This window comes from Vulpes lagopus, chromosome 14 (genome assembly GCF_018345385.1).
Source record: "Vulpes lagopus strain Blue_001 chromosome 14, ASM1834538v1, whole genome shotgun sequence".
NCBI lineage: Eukaryota > Metazoa > Chordata > Mammalia > Carnivora > Canidae > Vulpes > Vulpes lagopus.
Window position 1 is genome coordinate 21,922,494 of NC_054837.1, and position 18,280 is coordinate 21,940,773.

Sequence of the window (18,280 nt, forward strand, 5' to 3'; positions counted from 1 at the left end):
GCTGAGCCACCCAGGCATCCCCCACCCCACCCCCACCGGTAACCTTTACATCACTTTGTTTCCATGAACTTGCCTGTTCTAGATATTTCAGGTACTGTAAATCTCCCTTTATCCATGGGGAATATGTTCCAAGAGCCCCAGCAGATGCCTGAAACCACAGAGATTACCAGACCCTAGATATGTTTTTTCCTATATGTACATACCTGTGATAAAGTTTAATTTATAAATTTGACAGTGAGAGATTAACAATAACTGATAAAATAGAATTATAACAATATGCTGTAATAAAGAGTTATGTGAATGTGATCTCTATCTCTTGAAATATGTGACTGTACTGAACTCATCCTTCTTCCTGGAATGGTGTGAGAGGATAACATGCCTGCATGACAAGATGGAGTAGGTGTATGACGTAGATGTGATGACTTAGCATCAGACTACACTGACCTTCTGACAATATATGAGGAGGATCACCAGCTTCCAGGCCGCAGTTGGCCACAGGTAACTGAAACCACAGAAAGCAAAACGGCAGATGAGGGGAGGCTGCTCTAAGTTTCAGAATCATGTAATATTCGTCCTTTTGTGTCTGGCTTCTTTCACTTAGCATCATGTTTTCAAGGTTCATATTGAAATTCACATATTGTATATAGCCTGTACCAGAACTTCAGCCCTTTTTATACCTGAGTAATATTCTATTGTATGAATATGCCACATTTTGCTTATCCATTCATCTGTCCCTGGACACTTGGGTACCTTCCACGTTTTACTTACAGCAAGTAATGTTATGAACATTAGAACAGAAAGATCTGTTTGAGTCTCTGCTTTCATCTCTTTGGGGGACATACCTAGGAATGGATCTGCTGAATCATAGGGTAATTCTACGTTTAACTTTATTTTTTTAAAGAATTTTAGGAACACCTGGGTGGCTCAGCGGTTGAGCGTCTGCCTTTGGCTCAGAGAGTGATCCCAGGATCAAGGATCAAGTCCCACATCACGTTCCTTGCAAGGAGCCTGCTTCTTCCTCTGCCTGTGTCTCTGCCTCTCTCTCTTTCTCTCACATGAATAAAATAAAATCTTTAAAAAAAAAAGTTTTTTTAAAATTTGAGAACGAGAGAGAGAAAGAGAACATGCACAGAGGGAGAAGCAGCAGACCCCCCACTGAGCAGGGAGTCCGATGTGGGGCTTGATCCTAGGACCCTAAGATCATGACCTGAGCTGAAGCCAGACACTTAATTAACCAGCTGAGCCACCCAGGCACCCCTCTATGTTTAACTTCGTAAAGAAATATCATACTGTCTTCCACAGTGGCTGCAATATGTTTTACTCCCAGCAGCCGCTGACAACAGCTCCAGTTTCTCCACATCCTGTTATCTTCCATAACTCTTTATTTTTAAGAACATCTCAAGACTATCCCAACAAGATAGCAAACTTACTGTTCTAAAATAGCTAAGAAGCAAGTAACTCTAGTTTAGCAGTTCTCACTCATTTCACTAGGGACAGCTTTGCTAGTCTAAGGAACATTTGACAATGTCTAGAAACATGTTTAGTTGTCATAACTCCCCATAAAATTATTTTACATACTGGTCTTCCCTGTAAGATTTCATTCAAAGTTCTCACTTCTCTTTTATACTTAAAAATATATTTTAAAAACTCTTATTTCAATCAAATTGGTTTGGCTCCAAGTAACAATGGCAAATGGAGAGTAGCTAAAAAATAAAACATCTCAAGCTTTTTTTTTTTTAAAGATTTATTTATTCATGAGAGAAACACAGAGAGAGAGAGAGAGAGAGAGAGAGAGAGAGAGAGAGAGGCAGACACAGGCAGAGGGAGAAGCAGGCTCCATGCAGGGAGCCTGACGTGGGACTCAACCCGGGGTCTCCAGGATCACGCCGTGGGTTGAAGGGAGCACTAAACCGCTGAGCCACCCAGGCTGCCCACATCTCAAGCTTTTAAAAGTCTGGAACTATTGAAGTTTAGTAGTTCAATAATACCACCAAGGACACAGGCTTTTTTCATCTCTCTGCTTTACCACCCTTGGCATTCCAGCTCCTATCCTCAGATTTGTCTCCTCGTGGCTTCAAGCTGATTGCTGCAGATCCAGTCATCACTTCCCCACACAGCCATGTACAAAGGCAAGAAACAGACATTTATTTACCTCTTTGCACCCTAGAGGAAAACCTATCCCAGCATCCAAATAGCAAACTTCCCCCTGGGTCTCATTCACCAGTGTTTTAATCACTTGTTCATGCCTAAAATGGTCACTGGCCAAAAACTAAAATCACTATATTAATTTTAGGCTAATCAAAGTTTATCCCATAAAGCTGGAGAGAGATCACCTCCCTGAGCTTATTATAGGAGAGTGAAGGCCCAAACAGTAGGAGATATTGAAAATATTAACCAATCTATAGGTTGTTTCATTAGTACTTCAAAGCTACTTTACTTGTCATTTGGTTTCAGATGCAAAAGACAAAAACTTGTTGTTGTTTTTTTTTTTGTTTGTTTGTTTGTTTGTTTTTTAAAGAAGGGATGGACACTGGCTTCAGATACATGGATACTGGTGGTTAAATGCCATCACCAAAAACTTAAGTGTTGCTCTCTCAGCTCCCAATTTCCTCTGTATGGGCTTCATTCTCAAGCTGGCTTTCCCCTCTTAATGAAAGGCCAAAACAAAGTCCCAGAACTGAGTTCTAATCAGCTATGATTGGTCTGGCTTGGATCACACGGCTCCACCAGCACAGCGGACAAGCAGGATGGGTAATGGATGCTAGTTTTGTGAACATCAGCAAATATGTACTACACAGATACATGGGGAAACAAATGTATATATTTTTGGCCTCCAGTAATCTGGATATTATAAAAATGCACTAATTCATTCCACAAACATTTGTTGCACTGGAGAGGTAAATAAGACACAGTGTCTTCACAAGGAAGCTAATCCTCTGCCATTTAACCTGTATGACCCTGAGGAAGCTTCTCAACTTCTCAGATTCTCCTATTCATCATCTGTAACAGGAAATGGCTGGAATGCTTGACTTTTCCAATTCTGTATTCAATCAATTCCATGACTTCCTTCCTGCAAATTGCTTTGACTTTTTTTTTTTTTTTTCCTAGATGCTACCAATCAGATCAACTGGACTCTGTTTGCATGGCTTGTTGCCCACAGAGGAACAAATGAAAGAAGACTGAAATCAACCTAGCGCCCCTCTGTGACTGAGCAACTGATTTTGGCATCTAGAATTCACGGACTTTTGCAGCCAGACAACTTGTGGGTGACCAAGGTGAGGAAGCCCAACAGAAGGGAGGTCTGGGCAAGAGGGAGTGGAGAAGCCTATCACTGGGAAGGAAGCTTCAGGCCACAGACTTTGCTCTTTACCACCTTCCATACCCAGTCTGGGCTATTTACTTCCAAACCGTGTCTGTAAAGGTGCTTGACAAAGAGACTCATTGGTACCTCTGCAGATTGCATGCTAAAATTAGCAGTGGGTGTGAAGCTGACTCCTTCAGAGTGATTGCAGGGCTCTGGGGGTGCTGGCTTCTGCTGATTAGTCATGATGCTGGCTTGTAAGGAAATAGTGTCAGGTGTTTGAAATGTTTAGTGACCCTTAAATGACAGAATATTGTAGCTAAGCTCAAGTGAATATGTCTGCTCTAAGAATTGTAAATTCTTTTCCCCAAAGTGATGAGCATACTAATGGTCAAGAGGTAACAGGCTCAGGCAGCCCAGGTGGCTCAGTGGTTTAGCCTTCAGCTCAGGGTGTGGTCCTGGAGTCCTGGGATCGAATCCCATATCGGGGATATGCTTCTCCTTCTGCCTGTGTCTCTGCCCCCCCGCCTCATGAATAAAAATTTTAAAAATCATATAAAAAAAAAAAGAGGTAACAGGCTGACAGCCCTCACATGAGGAGTTATACAAGTTGGGCACTGCACAACTTTAGGGGTGCCACTGCAGTCTATGGAAGCCTAGGTGAGTGGTGCCTCCTAGAGTTACGCAGTGCTCAATCTATACAACCACATGACCGTCCTTAGTGCTGACAGCAAAGCTAAGCTGAAAAGGCTGCCATGGTCAGAATCCAGAGATTTTCAATCAGTCAACACATAACATTTTGCACTGATGATAAACTGAAATGCTATTTTGGACACACTGGGTTAAGTGAAATGTATTAATTTCATCAGTTTCTCTTTTTAACATGTCTGCTAGAAAATTAAAAGTTATACATGCGGCTGGCATTTGTGGCTTGCATTATATTTCTACTGGACCATACTATCTTAGAAGCTCCAGAGAGGGATGGTGCAATTGCCCACTGGGGTAACCCATTCTCTGCCACACCCTTTTGCCTTTCTTCCTTGCCTATCTCATTTTCCTACTCTTTCACCTACTTACAACAGATCACCTCACAAATAAACTAGACCCAAATTTGTCTCAAAGCATGCTTCAGGGGTAAAGTAAGAAACAGATTTGCTATGCACAGGGAACCACACTAATATGTACATTTCGTTATACCTGATTTGCATATGATCAGAAAAGAGGTAAAGAAACCAACACAGAAAGGTTAAATACCGGATTTTAAATAACAGAATACCTGCCAAGTGAGTAGTAGAGAGTAAGTGCTAAGAGCTTGAAGGAGGAATGATATTAATATGGAGTATTGTGGTTGGGGAAGAAGATTTCTGCTTGGCCCCAGAAGATCTAAGTGCTGCCAGTTTACTGCCAAAGAATGAGTTGTGAAATGTGAAGTCTCAGCAAGGACCTAGACTCAAGGAATGGCTTTGGTGCTGATGACATTTTGTGGGAAATACACTTTGAACTGCAGTACGTGCGTGTGTGTGTTGGGAGTGAGACAGGATGCTACGATTTGATTCTCTTCTATCACTCATTCTTGTGAACAAAGCTGGCAGGGGGAAGTAATGCAGTCTATTTCAGAAAGCACAAACAAAACATGCTTTCCAGAAAGGGATCAAACACTCTACCTCTTTCCCATTAGCGCCATGCTTTTTGTGACTGAGATGAGCAACTATAAATGTCACCATAGGAGAAGGACACATTCATTCTATGAGCACTATTGACCACTCACTATGTTCCAGGCACTACTGAAAGAGCAGTGCAGAAAGCAAAAGCAAATGCTTTATAACTTTCAAGATGGAAGAAAAAAAAAACCTGCCACCATTCAGTCCTTTAAGCAGTGAATAAGTCAAAAAAGTACAGAAAGGAAATAATTAAACTGTCCTGAAGAATAGATGTTTTGGTAGTTACCCATTCTCTTATTTATTGTTTTCTTTTATAGAAGTAACAATCATTTAAAAAGTAAGAGCCCAGAGTTAGTCGGAATTTAAGAGTGAGCTAAGTACAGTGTTTCCTCTGCAGAATGAACTTGTGCCAAAGAAGCAGAATGGTGTTGCCCAAGGTACTGGTGGCTTCTCAGTACACCTCACTGGGATTTGAACACAATTATGATTCTCCCATAACTTTACAAAGATCATATTTTGCTCTTAATAAGTAGGTGGACATCACAATCTATAGTTACATGTATAGATTAAAAATAGCTTTCCTTTCATCTATTCTTATTTTAAATGTCCCATTCAGATTTAAAGATAAATTCCATCAAAATACATAGAGTTAGAGTGAAGGTTTTCTATTGATTCAGTTCAGTTGAGGTTCTAAAACACATTTCCCCTTGTAGTCGATATTCTTGCCTATACCCAGCTGAAATCTCTTCTGCTTGATTGAATGAAGTTACAAATTCAACAGTCTACAAAGATCAGAAGGCAAATTAAATGATTAAAATGGGACTTTTTAAAAAAAGATTTTTAATTAATTTATTTATTTTAGAGAGAGAAAGAAAGTGCATAAACAGGGAGAAAGGAGGAGAGCGGTAGGGAGAGGGACAAGCAGACTCCACACTGAGCCCGACATGGGGCTTGATCTAACAACCCTGAGATCATGACCTGATCTGAAGTCAAGAGTTGGATGCTTAACTGAGCCACCCAGGTGTCCCTAAAATGTGACATTTTAAATAATAACTGACATGCCTTCAGTGTTGGGAGAATAATAGTATGATGGGACTGTTTACTAGAACAGCATGTGTTCTGTCTAAAGGGAGAAGCTTCTACTCAGCTCCAGTCATGTGTCCATGTGGGACAACAAACTCTGTCTTGCAAAGTTATCTCATTATTTAGAAAAGCTCAAAAATCTCTTAATCTAATCTAAAAATGTCTTAATTGACTCAATTTCTTACAATTCACTGGGTGAAAGCCAAAAGGCTGCATTCTACTATTTTTGCCATCTCTTTTCTTTTTTAAAAAAAAAAATTATTTATTTATTCATGAGAGACACACAGAGAGAGAGAGAGAGAGGCAGAGACACAGGCAGAGGGAGAAGCAGGCTCCACGCAGGGAGCCTGACGTGGGACTCGATCCCGGGTCTTCAGGATCAAGCCCTGGGCTGAAGGCGGCGCTAAACTGCTGAGCCCCCGGGCTGCCCTGCCATCTCTTATCAATGCCAACTCTCTTGCTGGCAATTTTAGAGACTTGAAATACATAATATGTAAAAAAAACAGATATTTTCTTTCCCATTTCACAGATGGGGAAATCAAAGTACAAAAAAAAAAGAAAATCTCAGATTTCAATTCATTTTAGAAAAGTTGAGAATGCAACCCCAAATACGTTCAAGTACTCTAAATTAAAAACAAACATTAAACAATTAGTTTGTGAGCAGTTAGAAGAATTCACTGTAGAAAAAAAATATACTATTGGTTGAGCACAATACCCAGTTTGGAGTGAGTGCTCTATAAATATGTTTTGTAGAGACTGCTGAACAAACGTCAGCTCAGCCCAATACCGTGGTTGTGTATCACAGCAGTGTGGTGTAAAGATCTTGATTCATACTAATTTAGAACTGTACCAACAGACAGCTTACTATCTGTAGGACATTCTCTCAGACTCAGCTTCTGTAAAATAGGAATAATATCCAATTTGCCTGTTAGGAGGATCTGAGATAATACACTATATCATCCATGTCTACACATTTTATATACATAGTGCCCATTATTCCAATTGCTTGATAGATTACCAGACTGGCAAGTCAGGAAAATGTAGTAGAAAGGGATAACAAGGTTTAGTGGAAAGGTCAATCAGTCCAAATTGAGTTGGATTCTAGGGTCTGCCACTTGCCAGCCTGGCTACCCTGAGTAATCTACTCTTTAGTAATACCTTCACTGGGCTGTTGTAAAAAAATTAAAAATAATTGAGCACCTATCCTATGCAATGCAATTGATATAGAATGCTTAGCACTGCCTGGGCTATAGTAAGTGCTCAACTAAGAGTAGGAAGTGTTATTATTAGCATATCTGAATAGCAGTGAGCACTTAACACCACTCAGGAGAGCCTTGGGAGCATAATGATAAATGTGGGCTGGATGGAACCATAATTAAGTGGGTTTGTGAAAGAGGTGAATACACCACAGAGAAAATACTAGATAATAGTTGAGAGCCAAAAGAAGCCTGCATGATCATTTAGAACCAGGTCAGGGAAGTTTCTTTTTTTTTTATTTTTTTATTTTTTTTTATTTATGATAGTCACAGAGAGAGAGAGAGAGGCAGAGACACAGGCGGAGGAAGAAGCAGGCTCCATGCACCGGGAGCCTGATGTGGGATTCAATCCCGGGTCTCCAGGATCGCGCCCTGGGCCAAAGGCAGGCGCCAAACCGCTGCGCCACCCAGGGATCCCGGGAAGTTTCTTTGTAAAAGGCAAGGTAGTAAATATTTTTGGCTTTGTGGGTCAGTCACTGCAGCAACTACTCAAATTTGCCCTTTTAGTGTGAAAAGCAGTCATGGATAGGACTTAAACCTACAAGTGTGGCTGTGTTCCAAACAAAATTTATTTACAAAAACAGGTAGAAGGCTGGATTTGGCCTATTGGTCGTGGTTTGCTAACTTTTGGTTTAAAGTAAAAACATGACGGCATGTGATAAGATAAAGTGCGCTGTTCAGTTGAAGAAATCAAGTGCATAAGCACTTAAACCTTTGGAATTTAAATCAAAACTCAGGATGATCATGGTAGGTGAGATCCCAAAAATAAAAATGAAATTGCTAACATGATTTTAGCCCACAAAAGAGAAAATTCTATCCCAGTCTGCTCTGGGGGACCATCTCCATGTTGATTCTGGATATAGTAAGGTGAACTACAGCATGTTCAACTGAGATTGGTGATAAAAGAACCAGCCAGAAATGGCTTACATGTTTCATCTGGCGAGCCCACCACTACACCTCATTCCCAGTCAATTGCTAGTAGCTGTAAGGAGCACTGTGTAGAAAGATTTCTGAATCCTCACATCTGGGCCTAAGGAGAATGAGAGCCAAGACTGATTAGTAAGGTTTTCCCTGGGTACAAGGGGAAAGCCATGATAGGTATGCTACATAAATGCCACCTTGAAAACCCTATCTTATGAGGAATGACCCAAATAAGTTATATAACCCAAAATATAATCATCTTCAAGCTGGCAAGATAGTACTACACTCTAAATATTAATCTGATCTTGCTAATAATGGACATATTCAAAAGAGTTTTTATTACAGTGGGCAGCAGGGGACTGGACTAGTCACCTGAATATTCTTCCCAGCCCTGCATGACACTATGTGATTTTTCAAGATGCCTTATTGTACTATCACAGCTGTGTTCCAGGTGGCTTAGTCTTTCCTAACAGCTTTGCTTTGAAGACGTCATGAATATTTAAATATACTTTAGGCTAAACATTTTTCATGCTTCTCAAATCACCCAGAGTCTGAAGGTGGGTTTTGGATGGCAAGGAGGCTCATTTTCAAGATGTGTTGTTTATGCACATATATGCATATAAACCCAGAGGCATTATTTTATATACACACATTCAGACCTTCAAGGTGCATGTTATGTAAATTCTTCTTAAATCTGGACACTCGGTTTTGAAGTCAAAGTCTGCAGTAAAAGGCCACTGACAGGTCTTCAGACACAAACTAGCAACTCTGTGATAAATAAGAATGTTCTGATTATTTGGAAATGACCTACTAAAGTTCCCACTGCAATTGTTCATCGATTGTGACCTAAGAACCACAGTGACTGTGAGCTAGCCAGTATCCCCTTCATTGTTTCAAGGATGCTGAATAAATCACAGAAGGTCCTGGAGACAGGGAGGTTAGGTAGGTGGGCAAGGCATGAGGGCTGAGGTAAAGAGAATTGGAGATAGATAGATAGATAGATAGATAGATAGATAGATAGATAGATAGATAGATAGATCTGTTCCTTTTTCCATGAAATCCTACTGAAACAACTATAAAAGTGTTTTGTTTTACTCTGTTTTAAGCACCAGAATGGAGACAATAGGTGAGGGGGAAAAAAAACATATTGTAGAATCTGAATGTAGATTTAAAAAAACACAACAAAATCTTAACAGTGGAGAAAGCTGAGACTCCTAGATTAGCAGCACCCAATCAGAATTGAAGAACCCTCTAGAAATGAGGGTTAAGACAATGAGACCTGAAATTCAGTTTAAGAAGCTGTCAGTTTCCAGCAAATGCACTACTAGGTATTTACCCAAAGAAGACAGAAATACCAATCCAAAGGGAATGTGCACCTGGATGTTTAGAGCAGCATTATCTACAATAGCCAAACTGGAAACAGCCCAAGTGTCCACTGACTGACAAATAAAAAAAGATATAGTATACAGATACAATGGCATATTACTCAGCCATCAAAAGATTGAAATCTTGCCATCTGCAATGACATGGATAGAGGTAGAGCATATTATGCTAAGCAAAATAAGTCAGAGAGAGACAAATACCATATGGTTTCACTCATATGTGGAAACAAAACAAATGAGCATGGGGGAGAACGGGGGACAACCAAGAAACAGAGTCTCAACTATAGAGAACAAACTGATGGTTACCAGAGGGTAGTTGAGTAATGGGACGGAGGAACTAGGTAACAGAGATGAAGGAGGGCAGTTGCTACAATAAGCACTGGGAGATATAAGAAGTGCTGAATTACTAAATTGTACACCTGAAACTAATATTATACTGTATGAACTAACTGGAATTTAATAGAACATTTAAAAAAAAGCAGCTGTCAGTTCCTGAGCTCTGCTTCCCTACTTCATGCAGCAAGATTGCCGAGAGACTAACCTGGCCACAGACCTGAGGTTTCTTCTCTAAAGAAGATAAAACAAAAGGTCTCTGGATGAAAGGACTCTGAAATGGGTACCACTCTTTAAAAAGAAGAAAGGATTTAAAATCAGAAAACTAAAATAGTTTTTAGAATTTTTTTTAATGAAAAAGCAAAGTAAAACTCAATATAAAGTTCAGAAAATAAGGTGAAGGAAATCTCCCAGAATAGAAAATAAAAAGATGAAGAGAAAACAAGAAACACTAGGAAATAAAAGCTGAAGACTATTATAGAAGTCTATTATCCAAGTAACAGGAATCCCTGACTGTAAGATTAGAGAAAATGGAGGGGGGAAAAAGCATCCATTATATTAGTTATCTGTTACTATATAACAAATTATCCCAAATACTCAGTAGCTTCTGACATTTATTCTCTCACCTGGTTTCTGAAGGCCAGGAATCCCTGGGAGCCGCTTAGTTGGGTGGTTCTGGGTCAGGGTCTCCCATGCGGTTGCAGTCTCATTTGAAGGCTAGACTGGGGCTGGAAGATTTCTTCCAAAGTGATTCATTCACATGGCTATTGGCAGAAGTCTCAGTGGCTACCTAGCTGTTGGCAGGAGGCCTCAGATCCTTGCCACATGGACCTTCCCATATGGCTGTTTACATGGTAGTTGGCTTGCCCCAAAGCAAGTGATCCAAGAGAAAGAGAGAGGCACAACCAAACACAAGTCACTGTGTCTTTTATACTTCAATCTCAGAACTGAATTGCTGTCACTTCTGCTGTATGCTACTGGTCATGGAGACTAACCTTGGTCCAATAATGACAGTGAACTCTACAGGGGCTATGACTATCAAGAAGCAAGGATCAGGGCACCATCTCAGAGGCTGGTTACTATATCCATGAACTCTGTGTGTGTGTGTGTGTGTGTGTGTGTGTTTATGTACATGTAATATTTTAATTCTCAGAATTTAAAGACATAAGTTTCCTCAATTGAAAAAGCTGACTGCTTAGCACAATGGACTCAGCACAAGGCCTATCATCACAAACTTTCAAAATACCACACCTCCTATAAGCTTCCAGAGAGTTAAAAAGTCAGATCACCAATGGGTACATGAAAAGCTGCTCAACATCACTAATCAAGAAAATGAAAATCAAAACCACAATGAGATATCGCCTCATGCCTATTAAAATGATTATTATCAAAAAGACAAGAGATGACAAGCACAGAAAAACATATGGAGAAAAGGGAACCCTTTTGGTAATGCTTTTGCCCTGGTGGGAATGGAAATTGGTGCAGCCACTATGGAAAACAGTATGGAGACTCCTCAAAAAATAAAAAATAGGGGCAGCCTGGGGGGCTCAGTAGTTTAGCACTGCCTTCAGCCCAGGGTGTGATCCTGGAGACCCAGGATTGAGTCCCACATGGGGCTCTCTGCATGGAGCCTGCTTCTCCCTCTGCTTGTGTCTCTGCCTCTATCCCTGTGTCTCTCATGAATAAATAAAATCTTTTAAAAATAATAAAAATAAAAAAATAAAAAATAGACCTACCATAGGATCCAGCAATTGTACTTCTGGGTATATACCCAAAGGAAATGAAATCATTGTCTCAAACATATATCTGTATCCCCATGTTCACCACAGCATTATTCAAAACGGCCAAGACATCAAAGCAGCCTAAGTATCTGTTGAATGAATGGATAAAGAAATGTGGTATATATGTGTGTGTGTGTATATATATATATATATACACACAATGAAATATTATTCAGCCATAAAAAGGGAAATCTTAACTATTTGCAACAATATGGATGAACCCCAAGGGCATTATGCCAAATAAGTCAAAGAAAGACAAATACTATATAATCTCACTTATATGTGGAATCTAAAAAAAAAAAAAAAAAAAGAACAAACTACTACAAAGAGAGAGTAGATTGGTAGTTGCTGGAAGCAGGAGCAAGGGGACAGGTGTTGAAAAAGAGTGAAGGTGGCTAAGGGATACAAAGTCCCTGTTATAGATAAACCCTGGGATATAATGGATAGTATGGTAACCACTGTTAATAAACACTGTACCATATACTTGAAATGTGCTAGGAGAGTAGACCTTAAAAGTTCTCACCACATATGCACAAAAAATGGTATACCTATTGAAGTAAGGTGATGGATAGATTAACTAACTTTATTGTGGTAATCACATCCACAGTACATGTGTATCAGATCATGTTGTACACCCTAAACCTACACAATGGTATGTCAATTATATCTCAACAAAGCTGGGGAGGGGGAGAAGACAATATATAATCAGAATGGCTTCCGACTTCTTCAGGACAACATCGAAGCTAGACACCAATAAAAAAACACCTTCCAAATCCTGCAGGAAAATGATTTCCAAGCTAGAATTAAACCCACCAGAATGGAAAACACTGGAGAGGAAAACAACCAAACTTTAGAAGCTGCAAAGCAAATTAAAACAAAACCTGAATCTTAAAACTGACAGCAGAGAAACCTGAGAATAATGAATTTAGCAGCACGTGGAAGCTCTCAAAACGAAGGTTGAGGGAGGAAGGGGCTGGCTGAAATACAGGTAAGTGCTAAGTGCTTTGTGGGCCTTTTCAATTCTGGAAATGGTCTTAAATTCTGGGAATTAAAAATGTAGTTATACCAGCCAAACCATCAATGAAGAGAGCAGAATGAAAGTGTTTTTAATCATGCTTGGTAAGTTATTGCAAGATGCATTCTGCCAAAATGGGAGGAGTGAAGCAGAGGAAAAAAAGAAGACAAAGGAAATGAGTGAGAGATCCAAACCCAAAGAATGACAAAGGGGAGACCCAGGATGGTGGTAAAGGAAGACTCCAGAGGGATAGCTATGTGCCAGATGGGGTGGAGGGGACAAGTCCAGAGTGGGCAACCAGGTCAGAAATCCTCAGGGCGGGGGAGGAGCTTTTTCAGGGTAGATGAAATCTACCTAGCGCATCTGAGTGTCTTAAAGGGAATGTAAACACTTGGTGAAGGCTTTGAGATTGAATTCCTAATAAGCACCTAGGAAACCAAGCATACAACAAAATACAAGACAATTATTAACTCCTGGGGGGGAACGCTGTCAAGGAAAAAAAAAAGCAATCATACTTTACAACAGGGCTCAGCTGTGACTAGCGTTTACATAGTCATAATGTAAACACTGAATATTGACCTAATCAAAATTATGAAGTAACTATATTGGGGGAGGACTGCCATGGCCAGAATTTAGTAGAGAATGCATAGAACTGAAATATCTAGCATTAGTAATAAGCAGAGATAGAAGTGAAATACCAAAAAAATCAGCTGAAAGGTGCAATGGTTGCTTCTGAGAGGGGAAATGAGGCAGAAAATAAGAGACTATTGTATTTTATGGCCAACTTTGTAGAATCCTTTAATTTCTAACTGCATATGTCATTAGTTTGATCTTAGAGATTAATATGCTACACTAAGAAATGAGGAGACAACAGCCACTCATTCATTCAGTAAGCATTTAAAGAGTGCCTACAGCGAGCAAATCCCTGAGGATTAAGGGGTGAGAAGACCCAGTCCCTGTCCTCCCTCACAGGTCAGTAGGTTTCTCAAACAGCCTGTGGGGTGGAGGTGCAGGGCAGAATTTCAAACTCTTCTCTAGTGAGGCGTTAATAAGGTGGAGAACAGATGCCTGGACATCTGCTTATCTTGAATTTCAAGGTTCCTGGCTAGTGGCAGGGGTACCCTTGGACGGTTGCTGTAGGCTTAGCTTCAAAGCATGCTGGGACAAGGAGCAGGTGGGATTGACAACTCCTGAAATTACAACAGCCCCTAACATGGGCAGCTGGCAACAGAGGATGTACTCTCTAAAGCGCTAGAGTGACCCAGGCTAGTTTCAAGCAGGAGGGTTATTGTCGTGGCTGCTTAGCTTGCAGGACCTCATTTAATCCCCACAATGAACTGCTGAGGTGGCTGTCATTAACATCCCCACTTTCTAGATGGGAGCTCAGACAGGTTATGTGACTTGCCTAAGATCACAAAGCTTATAAAACCACGGAGCTAAAATTCAAACCCAAATCTTAAGTCCATAGCCTTCAGGCTCAGCCTGGGTCTTCCCTCAACTGTTGTGATAAGGGGTTGCAAGACCTGGATTTAGTTTCTCCTCTACCATTAATCACGGTGTGATCTTAGGCAAGTTGCTTCCCTTCTCAGTGTCTGTTTCCAGGTGTGGAACATAGAGGGGGTTGGCTCAGATGATGACTAAGCATCCTTTACACATGGGCAGTTTATGGTAGGAGGGAGTAAGTCAAAAGGAAGAAATGTATAAATATGGTGCAGAGGTGAAGCTTTTTCTCCTCCAAGCCTCAATTTCCTCATCTGTTAAAATAGGAATCAAGACATACCTCACATGGGTGTTGCGTGTGTTAAAAAAGATAATGTAGGGGATCCGTGGGTGGCTCAGTGGTTTAGCGCCTGCCTTTGGCTCAGGGCCTGATCCTGGAGTCCTGGGATCGAGTCCCACGTCGGGCTCCCTGCAGGGAGCCTGCTTCTCCCTCTGCCTGTATCTCTGCCTCTCCTTCTCTCTCTCTCCCTGTCTCTCTCTGTGTGTCTTTCATGAATAAATAAAAATCTTAAAAAAAAAAAAAAAGATAATGTAAAGTACTTGGCACTTGTGCAGGCAGGCACACAGTAAGTGCTCAATAAGCACAAGCTCTTATGTATTCCTATCACTCATGTACTGACAGGTGCTCCACCATGCTTGGATTCCTGAAACTTCCACCTGTGGTAAGGTCAAAGCACCATGTTTGCAGGAAGATGAGTGATCAAAACAGAAGAAAGGGAGTCAAACAAAATTACTGTCTAACAGGAATGTGTGCTGTTGCCCTTTATTGGTTTTACATACGAGTTAGTTTACGAATACTTTCAGGAGCATGTAAGTGTGAAATTGGAAAGCGTCACTCCAAGACTGCCACGAGCCACCGCACTGGCGATATATAAGGGGGAGGAGGGGGGAACAAGGTGGGCCAGGGAAGGGAGAAAAGGAGACACACAGGAAAGGAAGGTGAACCCAAAGTGTGGAAGGACAAAGAGATATAGAGCAAACGGATTTTAAAGTTCAAAGCTCATTCATCCAGACTTATTGTTGAGCACACACACTCTTATTTAACTTTTTAGACACACTCCACCCCCCACCTCTGCTTTTACTCCAGCCTTTTCCTCCCTGTGCAATTCCTGCTCCCAGCCATGGACCCTACTCCAACCTGCCTCGGCATTCAGGCCAAGTTTGAATTTTATTTTCTTTCAGAAGACACTGTAAAGCACTCGTGGTTCAGGAGAATGTAGACCTTGGATCAGCGTCAACCTGCTCTGGAATCAAACTGGAAGAACTTGAGACAAGTTTAATTGTTTCAAACCTCAGTGTCCCAGGCTGTAAATCCCAGATGTATAACAACAAATTCAGAGGGCACAACAAACTATTAATGAGATAATGCATATGAAGCACTTAACCACCTGCTCCATAACTTTCTCCATGCCTCAAGTGTAGCCCCTATTCGGTGGAACTAGGAACACTGACAAGCATGGCTGTCCATCCTCAGTGTCCCAGAGAAAAGGAACCATGCTTTTACTTCTGAATCCTCCATAAGAACCTAGACTTCTACTCAATAAATGTCACATGGATTGACTGCAGGAACTATGTCAATCCTCAAGCTTGTGATTATTTACTATTTCAAGTAGAAGATGAAACATCCCAAATAATTGACTCCACGTGACCAGATGATCATGCTGAGGTCTCCTGTCTTGCTTGGGATGACACTGTAGTTCCCCAGGAACCCATTCCATGGCAGGAATCCTTTGTTCCAATGATAATGAAAACAAGAATAATAAACGAACTTATATTAAGGATTTACTATGTCCCAAACACTCCTTGCGAATGCTTTAGCTGTTAAGAAATCAGTTAATCCATGGAATCAGCAACTCCATGGCAAAAGGCCAATTCTCATCCCCACTTTACAGAGAAGGAAACTGAGGGAGGTGACCAAATATCTCAGTTTGCCTGGGTCTAAGACACTTGCTGGGATGCAAGATTATCAAAGCTAAAACCAGAAAAGTCCCAGGTACATTGGGATGAGTGTGCCCAAACACTGACGCACACAGGCATTAAGTAAATATCCCTAAGTTAAGGAGCAGCCAGGCCAGGATTATGAATAGAGGACACCCATCACCTCTCTGCCTACAGCTAGCCATATTAACTTAGGCACATCATTTACCATCTTTGGGCCTCAGCTGTTTTCATGTTCAAAACTAAGGGGTCAAGCTAAATCAACAATGGCAAATCAATGGGCTCCCTTGCCCATGGCAATGTTAATTGATTAAGCCACTCCTCCATTTTACCCATCTTGGGCTTCAGAATCCTTCTCAACTCAATGCACTGGGCACTCCCATTTGTAGGAACGGATGCTTAGCATGGTCTCCAAAGCTGGCAGGTTTACCTTCACAGTTTGTTGGCACTAAATCAGCTTCCTGAAATCATTCTAGTCTTGTAGGATTTGGGAGATTAACATCCAAAGACAGAGAACAGATAGATGGCAGCAGCACTAACGGAAGGGACAGTCTCCAGAGATGGGGCACTCCCTCAGTGTTACATATCCCTCAAAGCACAGTATGGTGAATGAGAGCAGGGACTCTAGAGAAACTGGGCTCAGAATCCTGGCACACCATTTACCTGCTGTGAGATTTGGGACAAGTTATTTAACCTGTTTCTTGATTCCCTCAACTACAAAGTGAGAATTATAATAGGAGCTACCTAGCAAGGTCATTATAAGGATTCATAAAATTAATATGGGTAAAATGCTTAAGTGTTCTATGCGTTAATATCAGAATTCTCAAAATCATGCTCTGGGGTGGATATTAGTATCTAACAGATGAGGAAACTGAGGTTGAGAGATTAAAGTCACATAGCAGCTAGTTAATTTAAGTAGCAAAGCTGGATTCAAATACTGATTCCAAAGCCTCTGCTTTGCCACACTGCTACTACGCTTCACTGCATCTCAGGAAAAACTCAAAAACTTATTAAAAGAATGCTAGAAAAAAAATGTTGAAATAAAAGTGATTCTTGACTATCTGTAGGGACTTGCCAACCTAGCCACTGTCGTCCTACCTTCAGTACCTGTTTATCCCCCATTGGTAGTGCTTTCCTAGAAGGCTCCGAAATATTGCCTACTATGACCCCACACCCATTCACACCATCAGCAGGCAGAGATGGTGCCAACAGATGGGCAGCATCTGCTGAGTCTCCAACTTCTGAGAAACACGTATCAGTAAAGTGAATTTTGTTATTTTATAGATCTGTATCTTTTAGGGAATTGAACAAACACAGATTAGGGAAAATGGATAAAGGGATTAAGTATCTAGGTATGTATGCTGTATCTTATCTTCCTTGCTCCCCTAGAGATCCTCCTAAACATGTATATTTTGGTCTTAATAATCATATTCACAAAAATATCTACTCTGGTAAAAACTAAAATTCCTAAAGCTAATATATTTATCACCATGTCATTATGTCCAAAGAGAGTAAGCTGGTACCCACATTTCTAATGCATTCCATCTACTATATTCCTTTTAAAAGCAGGAAAGGTGCTCAGCTTTACACAAGATGGATTTGGGCCATCTCTAACACTAGTCAGAGAGACCAGAAATTGCATTCGTTCCTGCCTCTCTCCAAATACTCAAACCCTGGGTTTGGTTGTTATGCGGGTTGTTGGTTGAGCTGAGCAGGCAGTCTAAAGCAGGTGACATTGAACTGGTGTGTTCTTTCATTCAGTGACTCTACTAGCAGGACATGACATGACAAGGTCCACTAACATCCAGAGAGCAGCCAGATGTAGGATGTCCTGCTCTCTGTCTACATTTTTAGAAATCAGTTCAACGGCTCCTCCCCCTCTTACTTCAGACGTGACAAGAAAGGCAAGCAGAGGGGATCCCTGGGTGGCTCAGCGGTTTGGCGTCTGCCTTTGGCCCAGGGCGCGATCCTGGAGTCCCGGGATCGAGTCCCGCGTCGGGCTCCGGGCATGAAGCCTGCTTCTCCCTTCTCTGCCTCTCTCTCTCTCTCTCTATGTCTATCATAAATAAATAAATAAATAAATAAATGAATGAATGAATGAATGAATGA